The 19748-nt window shown below is 36.6% G+C and overlaps 1 protein-coding gene and 1 non-coding gene across 3 annotated transcripts in view; both read left to right on the top strand.

Annotated features, from left to right (window-relative positions):
• The window catches only part of KCNIP4 (potassium voltage-gated channel interacting protein 4), a 1191871-nt gene that overhangs the window by 74344 nt on the left and 1097779 nt on the right, over positions 1-19748 (top strand). The window lies entirely within an intron of this gene.
• Positions 6364-6554, top strand: LOC126032838 (U2 spliceosomal RNA). Its single transcript, XR_007504016.1, has one exon. It is a non-coding gene; the product is annotated as a U2 spliceosomal RNA (small nuclear RNA).

Below are 19748 nucleotides of genomic sequence, written 5' to 3'. Positions count from 1 at the left end.
TAATTACCACAATGCAATTACACTCATCTAAAAATTTGCTATGTTTCCCTTTTTGGCATTGAGTAATCAAAACTCTTATTTGGACATGAATGGTAAGAGGTTTTTACTAAGTTCATAATCTAGCCATTGATTTTTTAAGACGAAAAAGGCTCTGCTAGAACTTAATTGATTAAAATGTTGAAGTTCTTACAATACACTGTGCAAATAAAATTTCATTATGTATGTATTAATAAAACATACAGTAAGTACTAATTATAGCAAACTCCAAATCATGATAGAATATCCTTTGTAAAATCATATTCTCTTTAGAGATAGTACTTACCTTTTTATTATTTTATTTTATTAAACAATTGTGAAGTAGAGAGTCCTTCATAGTTGAATTTCAGATATACAATGTGTCAGGGCATTTTCCACCACCAGTGTCAACCTCCCTCCACCAATGGACCCAAAGTGTTTCCTATACAATCACCCTTTGTCCCTTGGCCTGACAGTATAACAGGCTCCTTTAAGTTTAGATATTAAATTGTAGGTCCCTTGATTATAATATCTTTGACTTTGAATATTTAGTTCTGTCCTTATTTATTTCTTTGCCAATGCATCTGAGACCACATGCCCCTAGCCCCCAGCCTTTCTTTACTTCTTTCTTTTCAGTTTTATAGTTAAATAAAAGAATAGGCTGTTAAAAAAAAGTAATCTATGTTGGGACATGCATTCACTTTATTTTACCATAGAATATCTTAAGGTTGAAAAATAGTACAAGAGAACCAAATTAAAATATATATCACAGAAATACTTTACTTTGCATGTTTTTGTCTCATGGGAAGCTGAGATCTAAGTAATTGGTTAATTAGAGCCGAACTTCCCTATTTCCCTTGCAAGAGATATCAAATCATGGAAAATGGTATGGTCACCTATCATGTAAGACCCAAATCTGTATCATGTCTCAACTACTTATGAGTGTGATCTTGTTTAAATTATGAGTTTCAGATTGCATGTTTTGAAATTATGGATAATAAAATGTAATTTTTAAGGTAGGAATTAAAATAACAGGAAATGCCTGCTTCAGTATTCTGTCATCTGAATGAAAGTTCAACTCATGCTTTTTGCTAAAACTCTGCTTAAACAGTCCTCTTACTACTAGAGCTTCAAGAATAATGCTAAATTCTAAACTTTTACCATAATGAAGCAAGTGCAATCTATGCTTAATATCAAGAAAGTGCAATTAAATTTAAACCGTATAAATATTACATATTAAATACTTGATATATTTTACATATTGTGAATCAAGTGGAAAATATTAAAAGAGTGTAAAGATGAATACTAGATTTTGCATAGTTGTCAATTAACATCTTCCAGGAGAGAGAATGGAACTGAATAAAAGGGAGTTTTTGGATGTGAGGGTAAGGTTGGACTAAATGGTGTCTTCTGCCAAAAGTAGTAAACTTGGGGATTTATTACTACCTCATTAACCAGGGAGGGGAAGAGTACTAACCAGGTGGTAGAAAGTCACATCTCAAGGAGAATTTCTCTTGATAGGCATTAAGTCTTACTTAGAAAGACACTGTCCGGAACTCTGTGGATAGTGACCACAGTCTTCTTCAAACTTTATAACCAACCAGAAGTCAATGAAACTTAGGTAAATTTAAGCCTAAATTCTGGGAGTATGATAGAGTTGAAAAGAGCAAGTATGATTCACTTCTGGAAGTATGATGGAAGGTTTTGGAAAGTGCAAATATTGGAACACCTAAGGATTAGGAGAAGGAAGGTGCTATCAGAATACTGACCATTAAAGTGAGCTGCACGTACAATGGAAATCAAGTTCTTTGGACCATTCCTATTGTGACACAGAGACTTACATCTTTAAGCAAAAGAGACAGAACCATTCAATCCTAGCCTTTTACAAAATAGTATCTTCAGGATGTTTTCTCCAAGTAATTTTTTTTGGTTGTTAAGGAAATATAGGAGTTCCGCAATCAAATTATCTTGTATGAACAGAAGGAGTTGATGTATTCGTAGAATTTTCAACTTCTAACAATAGGTCTCAGCCTGTTTTATTTTTCAGCTGGTACTTAAGTGGCCAGGTAATCTGTTCAAAGATAAATGCTCATAGTAATTTTGAGCCTGCTGCATCTTTTCACTTGCCATTGATTTACTGGAGTAAGACCTATTCATTTGAAAACTTTTTATTGATCTGTTTACAGAATTCACATCAGGACATATTATTGTGACAGGGTGTTTTTCAAACAAGGGATTCCTTTGGGTCTTATAATGCTGTGTGGTCTGTAAGTTGGTAAAGCTGTGAGTGTCTTCAAATAATTTATCCTGGGGGAGTGGTGTGATCATTTTGTGCCTTAGAATAATCCAGACTTGGGGCCGGGTAGGTGGCACTGGAGGTAAGGTGTCTGCCTTGCAAGCGCTAGCCAAGGAAGGACCGCGGTTCGATCCCCCGGCGTCCCATATGGTCCCCCCAAGCCAGGGGCGATTTCTGAGCGCGTAGCCAGGAGTAACCCCTGAGCGTCAAACGGGTGTGGCCCCAAAAAAAAACCAAAAAAAAAAAAAAAAAAAAGAATAATCCAGACTTACTAGATTCATTCAGCAAAGCATTCATTCCTTGATAATGGGCTCACTGTTTTGTAAAAGATATTGTGACAATGATTAGCGATAAAATCTCTAGCTCTAACTAGGGCAAGTTATTTTTGTTTATTTAAATTCTTATAGGCTAACAATATTCTTCTTGTATTATAGCTGAAACTGATTCGGAAAGAACTTGTAATTGGAGAACAAATTTTCTGCTTTGTATATAAGCAGGAAGTATCACTTGTAGACCTGTGTGTTTGCACACCGAATTGGCTGTGGCATCACTTAGCCTTCATATTTTTGATGAGAAGACACTTTTGTAGAAGCAGGCAAGTTTAATTTAGTGTTTGTGTTCATATCACATGGAGCCCAGATGGTTTCAAAACTATGCTGAATATATTAATTTGAAAGACTTCTTTACTCAAGGAAAGTAACGCATTGGAACCAGAGGACACAAGATGTCACTCTTCTTTCTAATTTTCTCGTGTTTTTGAAAAGTGTCCACAAAACACCATCTATAAACGCAATCACATAACTTAACTATCTTGTTCTGCCTCACAGATTGAGGGCGAAATAATGGAGGGCACCAAGACCAAACAGGTGTATGAACATTGAATAGATAAAAAATGATCAGACTTAAACACCAAATTCAAAGCCAATTACAATGGAATCGATACCCAGTCTACAACAAGCTAGACACAGAAGGGACCACTTATACTAGCAGCCCAGGGGGGGCAAAGGAGGCGCGATGTGGGATGCATGCTAGGAACAAGGGTGGAGGGAGGACAACATTGGTGGTGGAAATGCCCCTGATTCAATGTCACTATGGTGTGCCTAAAAATTACTGTGAAAGAGTTGTAATCCACTATGGTCAAAATACAAATTATTAATAAAAATTTAAAGATGAAAAAATAGAGGATAATTTTCTGTATATCACATTTCTTAAGAGTTTGATTAATCAGGACTATGAATATTTAGTAGAAATTGAAGCTAATGGGGCATGTTTGACCACAAATGACTGCAGTTGAAGCTCTGGGGAAACTTACTAATTCTGAGAAACATCAATTGTTCAATGAAGAGTATGGTTTTTCTTTTCTGTCTTTGTCAGCCTTCTCCTGAAATTATGAAGTGAGGGAATGAATGTGTTGATGATTCATTTGCCTTTTCATTAGAAATATGAAATTGTATAGCATCAGAGAATATTTTAACAATTTTTAAAAGATGTTTTCTCCATACTGTATATCCTAGAGAGCCCTCATTTTGGTGAAAGATGGATTAAACTGTTAGAGATATGTTGCAGGGTTAGGGGAGACAAAGATATCAACAGGGATATAAATCCGAGTATAGAATCTATCATATTAATATTTATATCAAATTATTTAAGGTAATTTTTACCATACAGATAGGCTTTCTTCTTCTCCCCCACTCCAGAGTCAGTCAAGTGTTCTAAGGCATAAAGTATCTTATTCTGAACCATCAGCCTTTGCTTTCACTAGCTTATTTTATAGCTTTACCTGGAATGGAGCAAGAGTATATTCTTATCTGAAGGATAAAAACATCCATTAATTTCTTTTAAACACTGGGTTTTTCCTTCATTTAGAGAGTACAATAAATATTTTTAAGTAATACAGGACAAAGGCAACTACTGGACAGAACAGTACTTGCACACAGTCCCAGATATGTGAAGTTTGTTTGCCAAACATTTATCTTGACTTATTTAATCAGAATAAGGTCCTGAAGTTCCAGAGAAACAAAGGAGTTGAGTTGTGAGAATATTCGTCTTGATGCCTAAGCCAATGGCAACAGAGCAATTTTGTAGTGATTTTTATTTTCAACCTGTGAAGGAAGAGAGCTCCAAAGCGTAATCAAGGAGACCAGAGGCCTTTCTCAGCAATAGTCAACCAACTCTTGGGGGCACTTCAATATGTGGGCCTGGCAGTTAAGTGCATTAGGACCCCATTGTGCTGGGGGAACAATGGTTGGGGATTGGACTAATTTCCTTCTACATCAAGACTTGCACCACTGTTCCCTGAGCTACCTCTTCAGCTAGAGATGAAATATATGTTAGTATTTGGCATTTCTGGTGGGATATGAATCAGATAGCAGTATCTTCTATTCGTGATCTCTTGAGTCCAGTTAGCCTTCCTCTGAAACTATAAAACAGCCAAGGAAGAATATTGAACTAAGAAATGAGGCATGGCCACCCCTCAAGGCTTTGCATCTTTCCCCATATGTTTTGTTGTCTTTTAGTCTTTTTGAATGATAACTTTTGTTGTTGTTTGACTAATGCATCCTCTGATCCATGAAGTTTATTGATTGCTCTTTTTGTGCCTTATCTCACTTAATCCTACATTTAAAATGTATTTTCTTCTTTTATAGATGAGGAAATGAGTTCCAGAAAGGTTTCTCAGATCTTGACTTATGGAAAAGAATACACACAAACAATGCTGCAGTTTACAAGCCTGGGATGTGTCTTGTGATGACATTGACTGAAATGTGTGTATAATTACCAGGACTGTAGTGCCAAACCTTTTATCTTTTTTGTTTAAATACTGACTTAAATTATTTAAACACAGAGGTTGTCAGATGCACGATGGGTTTAAACCCATCTGACAATCTCTGTGTTTAAATAATTTAACTCAGTATTTAAACAAAAAAGATCTTAAACTTTAAGATATAAATAAATCCACCTCTAAGCTTAAAATTGCTTCAAGGTTAGGAAATTGAAGCCTAAGGACAACTAATCACAAGTAGTCAACTAGCTTGAGTACTCAGTCCAATCAATATCATCCAGATGTTGCCACCATCTTCTCTATGTACAAGTCTCTCATATGGTCATGTTCATGGGTTGTTTCTTTTAGCTTGATACTTCCAGAGTCATTGATTTATTTTCTCTTTGTCTCAAAGTCTTAAAATTTTTAATTTGCTTATTTTTATCTCTGAACAACTTTATACTGACCTTTTTCTCTCAATGGCTCCTTCTGATTTAAACCAGTCATCACGCATACATGTATGATTATAACTGTGTGTGATATGGCAAGATACCTACACATCTGTGTTTGTTTCTGTGTCTAAGTCTACTTGCTCCATTTCCTCTTTATGTTCTATTTATCTAGCTCTATTTTTCTTTATCTCTATAGAGAGATCTATATAGACCTATAGTTGCTACTTCTCTCTTCCTGCTCTCCATGAAAACTCAGCATTTGTTCACGAATCAAACTGCATTTCTGTTTGTGAAATATCCCCAAGGGTCATGTACTCATATAAAGTTAAACTCCTAGTGTTAGTTTCCAAATACTAAGAAGGATCATAGTAAGAGACAGGGGTTATTCCAAATAAAACAGCAGGCTAATTTAGACTGAAATATGGCATTTCAAGAAAAGTTGAAACTGGGGCTGGAGTGATAGTGCAGCTGGTAGGCTGCTTGTTTGCTTTGCACATGGCCACAATGAGTTTCAATCCCTGGAATCCCATCTGATCCCCAAAGCCATGCAACCAGAAGTGATTCCTAGATCTCTGTGCAGAGCAAGGAGTAAACCTATGAGCACCACTGAATGTGTCTCAACAATAAATAAAGGAAAAAGAAAAGTTGAAATTTAGAATAGGGTAAGAAATTTGCCTGAATGCAGCAATGAATAATAGTGTGTATATATCATTTTGAATGAATGTTTTGAAGTCCTGGGACTAGATAACCAGTGTGGAATTGGTGAGTTAAATAGAAGCTTAATTCTAAATTTACAGAAGAATCACCATACATTTTTTCACAGGATTGAAAAGTAATGAAGGATCGCTTCTCAGCCTTTTGGCTAAGATCAAGTGTAGTATCTGTTCTTATCAATTTAATATCTGATACATCGTCTATCCTATGACAATATATTAAATGGATTTTTGGCACTAGGAACTGGAATAGGAGCTTACTCCGTCCATTCCATGCATCGATCTTGTATTGCAGTACTTCCAGGAACGGTGCACCAAAAAAAAAAAAAAAAGAAAGAAGAAAGAAAGAAAGAAAGAAAGAAGAAAAAGAAAGAAAGAAAGAAAAGAAAGAAAGAAAAAAAGAAAGAAAGAAAGAAAGAAAGAAAGAAAAGAAAGAAAGAAAGAAAGAAAGAAAGAAAGAAAGAAAGAAAGAAAGAAAGAAGAAAGAAAGAAAAGAAAAGAAAGAAAGAAAGAAAGAAAGAAAAGAAAGAAAGAAAGAAAGAAAGAAAAGTAATGAAGGAAGGGGAGTGCCTAGATTACCTTTAACCCCAGTGCTAATGAAAGAGATGGACAAAAAAAAGAAATCAAGTAAAGACAAAAAAGATAAGAAAGAGAAGTAATGAAAAGATAGGGGCCAGATTATATTGGTGATATGTGTGAGTGGTAGAGCTATAAACCAAAAACACAGATTCATCAACATTTAAAACATAAGTTCTAAGATACAACTACCAAACTTTATATTGTGCCTATCAAGGCACTTTGAATTGCTAAGCAGAGGATTGGGGCATGAGGGATGATGGGTTATGGGAGCTATAGTGATGGGAGTTGACATTAGTGGTATTAACATTGGTGATGAAATAATGGTGAAATATGATACTCGCCTAGCAAGCAAGGCTAGAATCTTAGCACAGTGAGTAGGGTATTTGACTTGCATGTGGCTGATTCAAGTTCTATCCCAGCATTCCTTATAGTTCCTCAAGTTTGCCAGGAATAATTTCTGAGTGCAGAGCCAGGAGAATCCCTTAAGCACTGTTGGGCATGCCCATCCCCCAAAAAAAGTTGTAGTTGCTGGGGAACAGAGAAATGGTTCTGCTAGGAGCTTATAAACCTTGCTTATATGTGGGAAACCCAGGTCTGTGTGAGTTGCAAATAGGGATGCGAGATCTCTGAGGATAAGTTGGAAATAGAAAGGCAAGAAATTTTGATATTTTTTCAGAAGTATTCAGAAATCACTCCTATTTTTTGCCAAGCAAAGAAGAAAGAGAATAAAGTCACAATTAACAATGCCTAGATAATAAGGAAATATGAGACCCCAGAAGAGTAGAAAATATGGCGATTCATGTTTTCTAAGATTATCAATGTTGTGAAAGAACAAAATTGTTCTCCTATTTTAATTATTTCCTTTTAATATGGAACCCCTGCTAATACCTAACGAGAACATTTTAAAACAAATATTCTTTTACTGTCAATCAATTCTTATAAACACTTCTATTTTTGTGGACAAAGAAAAATTTGATACAACTAATTCTTTTTGCTTGTTTGTCACACCCAGTGATACTCTGGGGTTACTCCAGGCTATGCGCCAGAAATCGCTCCTGGCTTGTGGGACCATATGGGATGCCAGAGGATCAAAACCGTGGTTTGTCCTAGGCTAGCGTGTGCAGTTGCCCTATTGTTTGCGCCCACCAAGTTCCGGCACCTGATACAAATAGTTTTGATTATTTTTCTTTATGATGCTGAATTCTGGGGGACATGAGAAAAATCTGTCTGATATTCTAGGATATACAGATTTCATAAATATTCTTAAAACTATACTTTTTGGATTGTGTTACAAGATGGATCATCATTCTGTTTCCATCATACTCAACTGCAAGTTTTTGTACTGTTTGTTTCTGCTTAAAATGTTAGTTGCACATTTGTGATTACTTGAAGGAGGGGAAATAAAAGTAAAAATAGTTAGCACTTGCTGGATGCTCCTAAGTCAGTTTCTATGTGAGTTTTTCTCTTCTTTCATGGCCTGCAGGATTTCAGTTGATCTGTGTATTTCCAGACCAAGTTACTTTCTTGGTAGGTAGGTACTTTCTTCAAGGGACTTTGTTTAACAGTAGGAAGTGACCTACTCTTGATATTTTGAGAGAATACTTTTTGATCCTTTTGGATAGACCAGTCTTCTACATTCACTCAGAGTGGGAGATGATTTATAATATAATATAAAGCAATAAGCATACTTAAACATCTCATATAGCAGAATTTATTCGAGAGGTTGGCCTGGCAGGATTCTGAAGAGCATCCACATAATTTAATGTCATATTCTCTGTAAATTGTGAGTAGATTAAAATGTATTCTTTTCCTTTTTAAGAGAACACAAGGCACTAAAATTAAGAAATATATTTGGGGGCCAGGAGAGATAGCACATGCAGCGTTTGCTTTGCAAGCAGCCGATCCAAAACCAAAGGTGGTTGGTTCCAAATCCCGGTGTCCCATATGGTCCCCTGTGCCTGCCCAGGAGCTATTTCTGAGCAGACAGCCAGGAGTAACCCCTGAGTAACCGCCGGGTGGGCCCCAAAAACAAATAAAAAAAAACAACAAAAAACAAAACAAACAAAAAAAGAAATAGATTTGGGGGCCCCCCCCCCGAGCCAGTAGCGCAGTGATGGGGCATTTGCCATGCAAGCAGCTGACCTAAGACAACAGATGCGGATCAATCTCAGGCGTCCCATATAGTCCCCCAAGCCAGGAGCGATTTCTGAGAGCACAGCCAGGAATAACCCCTGAGTGTCACCGGATGTGGTCCAAAAACAAAACAAAAAAAATTGATTTGGTGTTACAACTTAATTTACTCTATTACCAATTCTGAGTAGTTGCTTGAAATCTGTCTTTTGCTATTGAGGGAATTTTCACTGATTAATGAGATTTTAGAAAGGAACTTCCTTACAATTATGTTGCTTTCTGTCTTTCATTCATGTATACAGTCTTAGCTGCCATTTTATTTATTTATTTGTATGTTTGTTTTGGTGAGTCACATTCGGTGATGATCAGGAGTTACTCCTGGCTATGAACTCAGAAATCGCTCCTGGGTTGGGGGACCATATGGGATGCCAGGGATTGAACTGAGGTTCATTTCAGGTCAGCCATGTGCAAGTCAAACACAGCAGCACTGTGCTATCACTCAGGCCCCCTTAGTTGTTATTTTTATCTGTTATTTTTGCCCTGGAGTGACTACCATGACCTAGCTTCATATGGTTTGCTGGGAAAATCAAAAGACAAGTTTCATGTACTGTAGAAGCTACTTTTCAATAATGTGCACATTTTGATTTTAGAAACAAAGAATCCATAATAGTAGAGAATTGAGAAACTAACTCTGATTCAAGTGATTTAAATCAAGAACTTTTTGAGATAAAAGGTCAAAAATCTCTAATATGATTTGAATGCTTTCTGCAACTGGAACTTTAGATAAAAGAGGTGATTTTCATATTCTGGCAGCCCTGGGGGTGAGGGAAGAGCATATGGGAGGTAGGACAAAAACGGAGGTGTAGGGAGGACAAATTGGTGATGGAAATCTCCCCTGATTTTATGTAAATATGTACCTAAAATATTATTGTCAACAATATGTAAGCCACTATGATCAAAATAAAAATTATATTAAGAAAAAAAGAAATACATCAATAGCAAAAATTCCCTGAGGAACTGGAGGTGCTATTGAGCATGAGGATAGTGGGCATATCACAATACAGGTCTTTGCTTTAAAAAAAAATCCAGGGGCCAGAGTGATAGCACAGTGGAGCAGGTATTTGCCTAGCATGCTGCTGACCAAACCTCCCTATGGTCCCCTGAGCCTCGGCCAGGAGCGATTTTTGATTTGCAGAGCCAGAGTAACTCCTGAGTGCTGTGGGTGTGGCCCAAAAGCAAGCAAACAAACAAACAAACAAACAAATCCAGCAGTGGCCCAAGCAACAGTACAGTGGATAGAGCATTTTCCTTTCACCATGGCCCAGCCCAGGGTTCAATCCCAGCATCCAATATGGTCTCTGAGACCTGCCACAAGTCTCTTGATCTCAGAATCAGTAACACCAAACAAACAAAATTCTAGAGTGCGAGAGAAGTACAAGTAAAGCACTTGCTTTGTCTTGTATTCAACCAACCTGGGTTCAATCTCTGGCACTACTTAGAGTCCCCTGTACCATACATAGGGCACTGCCTTGCATGCAGCTGACCTGGGTTCAAAACCTACTACCCCATATGGTCCTCCAAGCACTACCAGGAAGTGACCCGCCTCTGTATAGTACCAGGAAAAAAATCTGAGCACAGCCAGATGTGCTCACCTCAATGCCCACCCACCCCCAAATTTGCCTCTTAACATGGGTTTGAGTCATGCTTTGCATGTTGTTGGCCTAGGCTGGGTTCAAACCTGAGCACTGCATGTTGCACCCTGAGCACTGTAGCACTATCAGATATACCCTCACACACCCAAAGTAAGTAAGTAAGTAAGTAAGTAAAATAAGTAAGTAAATAAATAAATAAATAAATAAATAAATAAATAAAATTAAATAAATAAATTAAATAATAAAATAGGGCACGGAGAGAGCACAGCGGTGTTTGCCTTTGCAAGCAAGCCGATCCCAGACCAAAGGTGGTTGGTTCGAATCCCGGTGTCCCATATGGTCCCCCCCCTCGCCGCCCCCCCCCCCCCCCCCCCGTGCCTACCAGGAGCTATTTCTGGGCAGACAGCCAGGAGTAGCCCCTGAGCACCACTTGGTGTGGCCCCAAAACAAAAAAACAAAACAAACAAACAAATAAGTAAATAAATAAATAAAATAAACCAAAAAAAAGAGGTGATTTTTGTGGTTGCCTATTTTTTATCTTTATGGCCATATCCTATAGTGCCCATGGATTACTCTTGATATTATACTCAAGAATTATTAAAAAAAAAGACATATACCTATAAAAAAGAAAGAATTAATATGGGAGACTCGGGTCCATATAGGATTATCAGGGATGAAACTTTGTGTTGATTTCAAGGCAAATACTTTACCTGCTATACTTTCTCTTTTAGCCCCCCACTCAACATCCCTCCCCAGATAAATATGTTTGTTAAAGCGAAGAAGTATCATTCAGGGATCTGAATGATTTTATAGTAGTGGCGTGCTCGCCTGACACATGCCCCAACAAAAGTTCAGTCCCTGACACTCCATTTGGTCCCCCAACTTCTGCCGGGAGAGTGATACCTGAACATAGAGTCAGTTATAACACTGAGTACTGCCGAGTTTGAATACAAGACCAAAAAGATGAGGCCTAAGGAACCAGAAGGAAGCTTACATTTGATCCCTTGCCAGTATGAGGCCTCAAATGAATCCTTGTGTTATCCATATATAAAATCCTGAAATCTCTGTTGTTTGAGCCCCAGAAGCATGCAGGTTTCTGGCTTAATTTAAGCAAGCTTTGTGTGGAGAAACCCGAAGCATCCCAGCTTCCACTAATAACTACCACCAGAATATGTACATGTAACACAGTTATAGAGTGTGACCTGTAGCAAAGATCATGGCCAGTTCGTGATCACACACCTGATCTTCAATCTGTATAAGTACTACAACCAAGCGTGTCTAACATTTCTCAGTTATCACAACTGGGAAGGAAATGTGGGGGTAATATCCTTTCCTTATTTATTATTAGTGGGCTATTTTAATAACTCCAGGCCTCAATTTATGGCATTAAATTTATGGCACTCAGTTCAATAATTTATAGTATCAGTTGTTCGTAATATGTCATTGGACTATAATTTAAAATAGAGCTTTTAATATAATCTAGGAGTAAAAAAAATACCTATTTACATAGTTTAATACAAATTAGCCTTGTAATACAGTAGAAAATCCTCTGATAAAAAAGATTCTTGGGTGATCAACCAGTCTACATGGGGGGGGGGGAAACTTGGATCTTATTCTGAATCACAAATAGAGGTTGACTAGCATGTTAAACAAATAAGGTACTTTGTTGGTATTACTGTTGTATACGGGGATAGGCAGAGTATTCTCTATTTCTTTTTAATTTCCCTTTCCAGTTCTCTGAACCATTGCTCTGGATATAATGTAGGCCTCAATTCTGTAGCCATCATTTCTGATTAGCTGTATGTACATAGCTTGCAGAGATGAATGGTTTGGATAGTACTTTTGTCATTCCTTGGCCAGAAATACTTACAGTGGGGGCATCTGTGCCATGAATAAGAACGGCATTGGTGACAAAAGGCAACCGTTTTATTTATGGTCTTGGAACTGCTTCCTATTTCTTTCCATGGATAAACACACAGCATATGGTTTGACCCTGGGCCCCTCCTGAGTTAGGCGAAAGCAATTTTACATAACAAATTCCAATTAGCAGTGCTAATGGAGAAGACTTGCTGTGATTTGCCTGAATCCAGTGATGATTTGCAAACAAAGTCTCAGTTCATGGTATTTGTACCAATTTCAATTTAAGCTGCTGATTAACAGTATGTATTTATACATGTAGAAGAGCAAATTATTTTAATTACCCGGCCTCAGGAATGTAACTCTGCAAGCTTTATTTAAAACCGTAGTGCATCTGTGACAATCATTTCAGAAAGGAGTCTGCAGGTCTGTGTCGTTTGCTTTTAGGTTGAGGTTGTTTTGTTTGGTTTTGTTTTATGCTTATGAAAGCCACTTTGCTGATAGAGTTCAGTAATTTTTGGATGTATCAATGACTGAAAGATTTTTAGTAGTTTGTAAATAGTCTCATTTTGATGTGAAATTCAGAAATCAAAACATCCAACTATAAAGTTAAAGTTGATATCCTTTCCCCTGATTACTTCTTTTTCTATTGATCTGCTTTTTATTTTGAGAGGTGCACATCCTACTTAGGGTTTATTCTTGACTTTGCATGCAGGGATCACTCCTGATGACTTAGGGGACCATGTGTGTGGTATAGAGGATCAAACATGGAGAATCAAGCCTTGCATGATGCCACATGCAAGACAAGAGCTCTACCTGCTGTTACTGATATTACTTTTGGCAGGCTCTGGGGATCATATGTTATGTTGAGGATCAACCTGGTCAGCGGCATGCAAGGCAAATATCCTTTCTACTTGCTATGCTATCACTCTGGTTCCCAATCTATATTTTAAAAAATATTAGTAATTTTCTTCTTTTTTATCCATTCTTTTGTCATCTTTCTGTCCTTCCTTTGATTTTGTTGATGATAAAATTGTTCACAAATCGTGAGTAATTGTCTCTCAATAGACTAAGACATGATCAAATCTTCTACAATTGCTTATGAGAATTTAACGTTCTAAAATGAGATGCATCAGCGTTGTAAAAAGAACCCCATTGACTATTTAGGAATATTTTCTCTCTTCTCCTGAATGAATGCTCCTTTCACATGTAACATAAATTGTTGAAATATAAAGATTGCAGAAAACAAAAGTGGTTACATTTGTAGTATCTTAGAATACTACATTTTTGTGTCATAACTGAGAGCTATTTGTTTTTCTTTTTTGAACTGGATTTTAGTCATCTAGTTTGTTTCATTAGCATTACCTGGTCAAAGGCCAAACCATTAGCATATGGGATGTGTGGAACTGAGCTGCTCATTTTTTCTGTACATAGCTTTAGAAAAATACATTTTCTGAATTTATAACTACTGGCCACCCTCTCAGTTTTCTTTTAGTGGAGATAATTACTTTTTGTTTATTTGTTTGCTTGTTTATTTGAACTTCTTAGGACCTTGGATCTATGCAGAAAGCATTGGGAGCTCTGTGTATGGAAGCTAGAAAAGCGTTTTTGAAAAAAAATCAGAAGTCTACCCTTGGAATCTTATTTTTTTTTTCTAATAGCAGCCATCGATAAAAAGATATCTAGGAGTGTGGGAAAGAAACCATCTTTAAAAAGGACATTTTGCTATTTCTAATGTGTCTATTTCCTGATAACATAGTAATGACCATGTGTGTTCAATGCCTAGGAAATAACTAGAAAAATTCTGGGACTGTTAGTCTGGTAGTGTTACTAGAAAATCTATACACATTTATCTTCTCCTTTCTTCATCATATGGATCCTGGAATTCTTGATTGTCTTTCTTATAGCACATAGTTCAAATTTATGAGAGAGAAAAGGGATTTTATATAAAAGTAGGAAGGCATCCTTATATACAAAAAATAATATTGAAGTGATTGTATTGGGTATTTAAAGCATAAAACAATGATCTCATGTAATAATTAAGATTTGCTTTACTATAATTGCATAGATGTAAAAATAAATAGCTTCTTTGAAAAAAATATGGGGCCGGAGAGGTAGCACTAGAGGTAAGGTGTCTGCCTTGCAAGCGCTAGCCAAGGTAGGACCACGGTTCGATCCCCCTGTGTACCATATGGTCCCCCCAAGGCAGGGGCAATTTCTGAGTGCTTAGACAGGAGTAACCCCTGAGCATCAAATGGGTGTGGCAAAAAAAAACCAAAAAAACAAAACAAAACAAAAAATGTGTTATATTCATTTCTTTATAATATTTAATAAAAGATTTGCATGCTCATTATTATGTAATACCCATATGTAATGTGTAATTAAGATATGAATTATGTAAGCTATTTATTAATATAAATATAATGAATTGAACTTTTGACAACAAAATAACAGCATGTGGAATTAGGAGTGTAGCTTTAGGTATGGCTAAATGTAGGAGCTCAAACAAAACTGAGCATTTTTCTTTCTGTTCATTTTGACTTCTGTGTTTTCTGGGATTTTATGCTTCTTTATTTTTTTGTTTTGCTTAGGTTTTTTTGGCCATAGCCAGCGATGCTCAGGGCTTACTCCTTGTTCTAAACTTAGAAATTACTCCTGGTGATTGACTATATGGGACTGATCATATGGGATTGCATTCAAAGCAAGCACCCTACATACTGTGCCCTCTCTCCAACCACTCCTGTGTATCCTTATATGTTTGTCCTTCTTTCCTTCCTTCCTTCCTTCCTTCCTTCCTTCCTTCCTTCCTTCCTTCCTTCCTTCCTTCTTTCCTTCCTTCCTTCCTTCCTTCCTTTCTTCCTTCCTTCCTTCCTTCCTTCCTTCTTTCCTCCTTCCTTCCTTATTCCTTCCTTCCTTCTTCCTTTCTTCCTTCTTCCTTCCTTCCTTCTTCCTTCCTTCCCTCCTTCCTTCTTCCCACCTTCTTCCCTCCCTCCTTCCCTCCTTTCTTCCTTCCATGCTTTCTTTCTTCTTTTCTTCCTTTTTTCTTCCTCCCTTCCTCCCTCCTTACCTCTCTCACTTTCTTCCTTACTTTGCCCTCCTTCTTTACTTTCTTCCTTCCTTTCTTTCCCCTTGTTCCTCCCTTTTTTCTTTCCTCCTCTCCCTCTCTACCTCTCACTTCTGTACATACTGCTCCCTTCTTTCCTTCTTATTCCTTTTTCCCTCCCCTGTTTCCTCCCTCTCTTTCTTTCTTCAATGCTAAATTCCTTCCTTTCTTTGTGCATCTCTTTATTCATTTCTTCCCAACTTGGTTTTTCCTTTTCATTTCTTCCTAATTTCTTTTTTTTCTCTTTCCCTCCTCCCTTACTTCCTTCCTACATCCCATACTACTACATACTTACCTCCATTCCTTCTTTCCTCCTATCCTTAATTCCCTCTTCCTTCCCTCCTTTATTTGTCTTTCTTTTCTTTTTCCCCTTTTCTTCTTTTTTTATATTTGGGCCAGACATTGTGGTATTTTTTTTTTTGTTAAATTATGATGTCTGGTATTCCTTCTATAATCCCAATTGTTCTGAGTCCTCTATCTGAATACTAGATACAAAGTCATCTTTAATCAGAAAGTAAAACATCACAGCACACAGAGAATTATAGTGGAGACAATAACTTTTATTAGGTTATCCAAAAAACCTTCCCATAATATGAACTTCTCATAAAGGACCTAAGGGCTCACTACATGGGAGAAATTTCACAATAATTTCACAATTACACAGCAAGTAATTGAGATAGATTTGTGTGTAAACTGTTCAAAAGCAGGAAAAAAATTTATTTAAGATTGAATAATCAAGGGGAGAATATAGACTGGAAGTCAAGGGAATATGCCATACTTATGTTATTTTATTCTGAGTAGGCTGACAAGTTGTATGATGGTTTTCGAGCAGAATGTGACCTCTTATCACTTGCTTTTAAATGATTCCTTCTTCTATGATGAATGAGGAAAATAAAAAGATAGTATAGCATTTAGGCACTTTCCTTGGTTCTAAGTTAGAGTCCATTGTATAATTGTAGTGAAAGTAATCTTTGAGTGACTGGCATTTTCTTTTATTCTTTTTTTTTTTTTTGAAATATGGTAGATGGCAAAAATGAGTGTGAATATTATCAATGATTGATTTTAGAATTCTTTAGAATAAACTGAACAATCCTATGCAGTTGTCTCTACTTTTTATTATAATATAAATTTTGTTATTCCAAATACTTACTATATTTTAGTTGTGATTTTAGTTATGACTTAGAATACTCGGATTTAATGGTTAGTGATAATAACTTTAGGAATTCAGGTTGTCTTAAACTATGATCAATGAGATATTTCAAATACTGTCAAAGAAGAAAGAGTTGGTTTCATGAGGAAAATATAAAGCTTTTTTAAAATTTAATTTAAAAATGTGGAGATGTGAATAATAGAGATAGCAACTTGTTTTAAATGCATTTTATGTCACTTTATTATAAAATAAACAGTATTTTTAAAATACCAGTATGTTTCTAGTTTTTCTTTGTTTTGTTTTTGGGCTACACCTGGCACTCAGGGATTAATTACTCCTGGCTCTGTACTTAGAAATTGCTTCTGGCAGGCTCAGGGGACCATATAGGATGTCAGGAATTGAGCCTGGGTTGGCTGCCATTATGGTAAATTCCCTACTGCTGTACTATTGCTCCAGCCTCTCTTTATTATTCATTTTTTTCAGTGTGCTTCTAAATTAATTTCATTGTCATGTTTTAACCAATATTTAGAGTAGAATCCATTATTCATTATATAATCATAATTTCCTTTTAAGTTCTATAGAGATTTATGAAATTAAATGAGGCACTAATTGGGCCACTAGAGTTTTAAGTTAAATTCCATATCAGAGACATCTGAAATATTCAACATTTCTCCCTTTTTCTAGTAATCAATTCAGAAACATTGACAAAAAGAAGTGTTTCATGGAATTATCAAAGGAGTTAATGCTTTTCTTAGCCAATTGTTTTCTTTAGTCTCCAACTATCCAATTATATACATAGGTGTGTGTGTTTGTGTGTGTGTGTGTGTATGGACATAATAGGACTTGTTAATAACAAGTTTACAACTTGAAGTGATTATGGTTTTACATCCTATTATCACAGTAGTGAGGATTGTACAGTCTATATAAAGTCCACAAACTCATGTATAAATTTCATAAGTTTGTGGAATCATTTTTTTTGCAGGGAATATCCTTATGGGATAGACATGGATGCTGCTTTTTGGCTTCCCACAGCTAGTCTGCCAGTGTTTTATGGCCCATGAGTGATATAATAAACACCCATCTGGATTTGGAAAGAGAAAATGATTCTGGAATCAAATTTGATTCTGGAATTTTCCATCACAGGTAGTTGCTCTGTTTACTAGTTACTTATCTGACTTCCCAACATGATTCTCTGATGAGAATCATGATGCAGGACTGAAAATTGGCACTGTCCCCCAAAACTCATCTGACTAAGTGAGTAAGAGTTAGATAAGCAAAGGGTCCAATACAGGTGACCTTAAAGCAATGGTAAGTAGAAATGACCATGGCAAAGGGGCAGCTCCTAACAGAGTTGTGACTTACCTCTAGTGTGCCAGGGCCAGGTGTGAATGGCAGTAAGCAAGTTCTTCAATCATATCTCATTTTAATGAAACCAAAATAGCAAAGCTGCTCAAGTATGAGAGGAAATCTTGACTTTTGCTGCAACCTGGATGAAACTAAAGGAGGGTGTATTAACTGAATAAGGTCAGAGGAAGAAGGACAGATTCTGAATGATCTCATTATGGTCAGCAAAAAAGGGAACTGACAATGTAGTGAAAGCATATTGCTAGCTTCTGAACACAGATGGAGTTTTGCAAAGGAGGAAATGGGGAGTGGGTAATTGGCTTTCTTTGAACACAGGGAAGATATATTACCCCTTTTGAGGTAGGCAGAAAGGCATTATTACTAAAATATCTAAATATTAAGCTTTTGGAAACCAATGTCAGTGAAAGAACAAAATAAAAGCCGAGTTTTCAATCATTTAATATTTTTTATTTTGGTTGGGGTCACACCTCATGGTGTTCAGGGGTTATTTCTGGCTCTGCACTCAAGAATCACTTCTAGTGGGCAAAAGGGACCACACGAGACACTGGGGATCAAATTTAGGTTAGCCACATTCAAGGCAAGCACCCTACCTGCTGCCCTGCTGCTGTACTATTGCCTGGGCTCTCATTTTACTTTTAAAAGAAATTATTTTAACCAGAAATCTCATTGACTCTATTGAAAGGAGAAATTCTAATGAAAATTAAACGAAAATGTTGGTAGTTTCTTGGACATAAGGGAAGAAGGATAAAAAAGAGTAAGGATTGCATAAATAGATGACTATTAAAGGTGGTCAATGTTAAAGTTATGTGACAACTTCTATTGAAAAATAGAGGTCTGGGTTGGTGTCCTGTAGGGCATGTGTATCCATTGTCTACAGGATCTGCAAGCCCATTAATTAAAGATATGATATTTGGAAGAGTTGAAATTTTAAATTTTGCTGGGGTCCTGAGAAAAAATGCTCCTAAGGCTCAGGTGGAATGTGCATATTTTTATCAGTAATCTAAAATCCAATTACCCTTCTGCAAGTACAGACACATCTCCCACGCACACAGAATAATTATACCATGGATGGGTTCCGTTTTGATTTTCCTATCAGAGGATACACTGATACCATTGCTACATTTGCTTGAAAGGTCATGGCGTCAGCGGTCTAGAGACTGGAAAGGAACAATGAAAATAGAAGTGAGTGATTTTTTTGCAAGGCAGATTGAGGAAAATCAAATGAAGGTCAATTTATAGACAGTTGCAGGAGGGAAGAATGAGCGACAAAGCAGGAATTAAAAACTCTAGTGTAGCAGAAAATGCTAAACAAGTGGGAAAGGGCAAAGAATTCCTTGCATTCTGAGTTAGCATGATACTGAAGATTGAAGAAGAAATGGTTCTCTGTTGAACTCCCTGTAGAATGAATATTCAGTCTGTTAAAAAGGGAAAGTTTGAATTACCTTTAAAATTCTGGGGGTATCTATTGTTTCTATTGAGAAACAAACTAAGAAGTCTTGGCAGGGGGCAAATGTTTGAGAAGAGATTAAAAAGCAATGATCATGCTAATTCAACTGTATCTGCTGGGTTCTGAGATACAAGACAAGAGCTTGATGATACAATACTGATTAAGACACATTTCCAGTATTAAATGCCGGCAAACATTTAAATAACTAGCAGCAGTAGAATAGAACAATTA

The sequence above is a fragment of the Suncus etruscus genome, chromosome 16 (assembly GCF_024139225.1).
Source record: "Suncus etruscus isolate mSunEtr1 chromosome 16, mSunEtr1.pri.cur, whole genome shotgun sequence".
Taxonomy (NCBI): domain Eukaryota; kingdom Metazoa; phylum Chordata; class Mammalia; order Eulipotyphla; family Soricidae; genus Suncus; species Suncus etruscus.
Note: the sequence above shows the minus strand (reverse complement) of the source record. Positions and strands in the feature narration are given on the sequence as shown.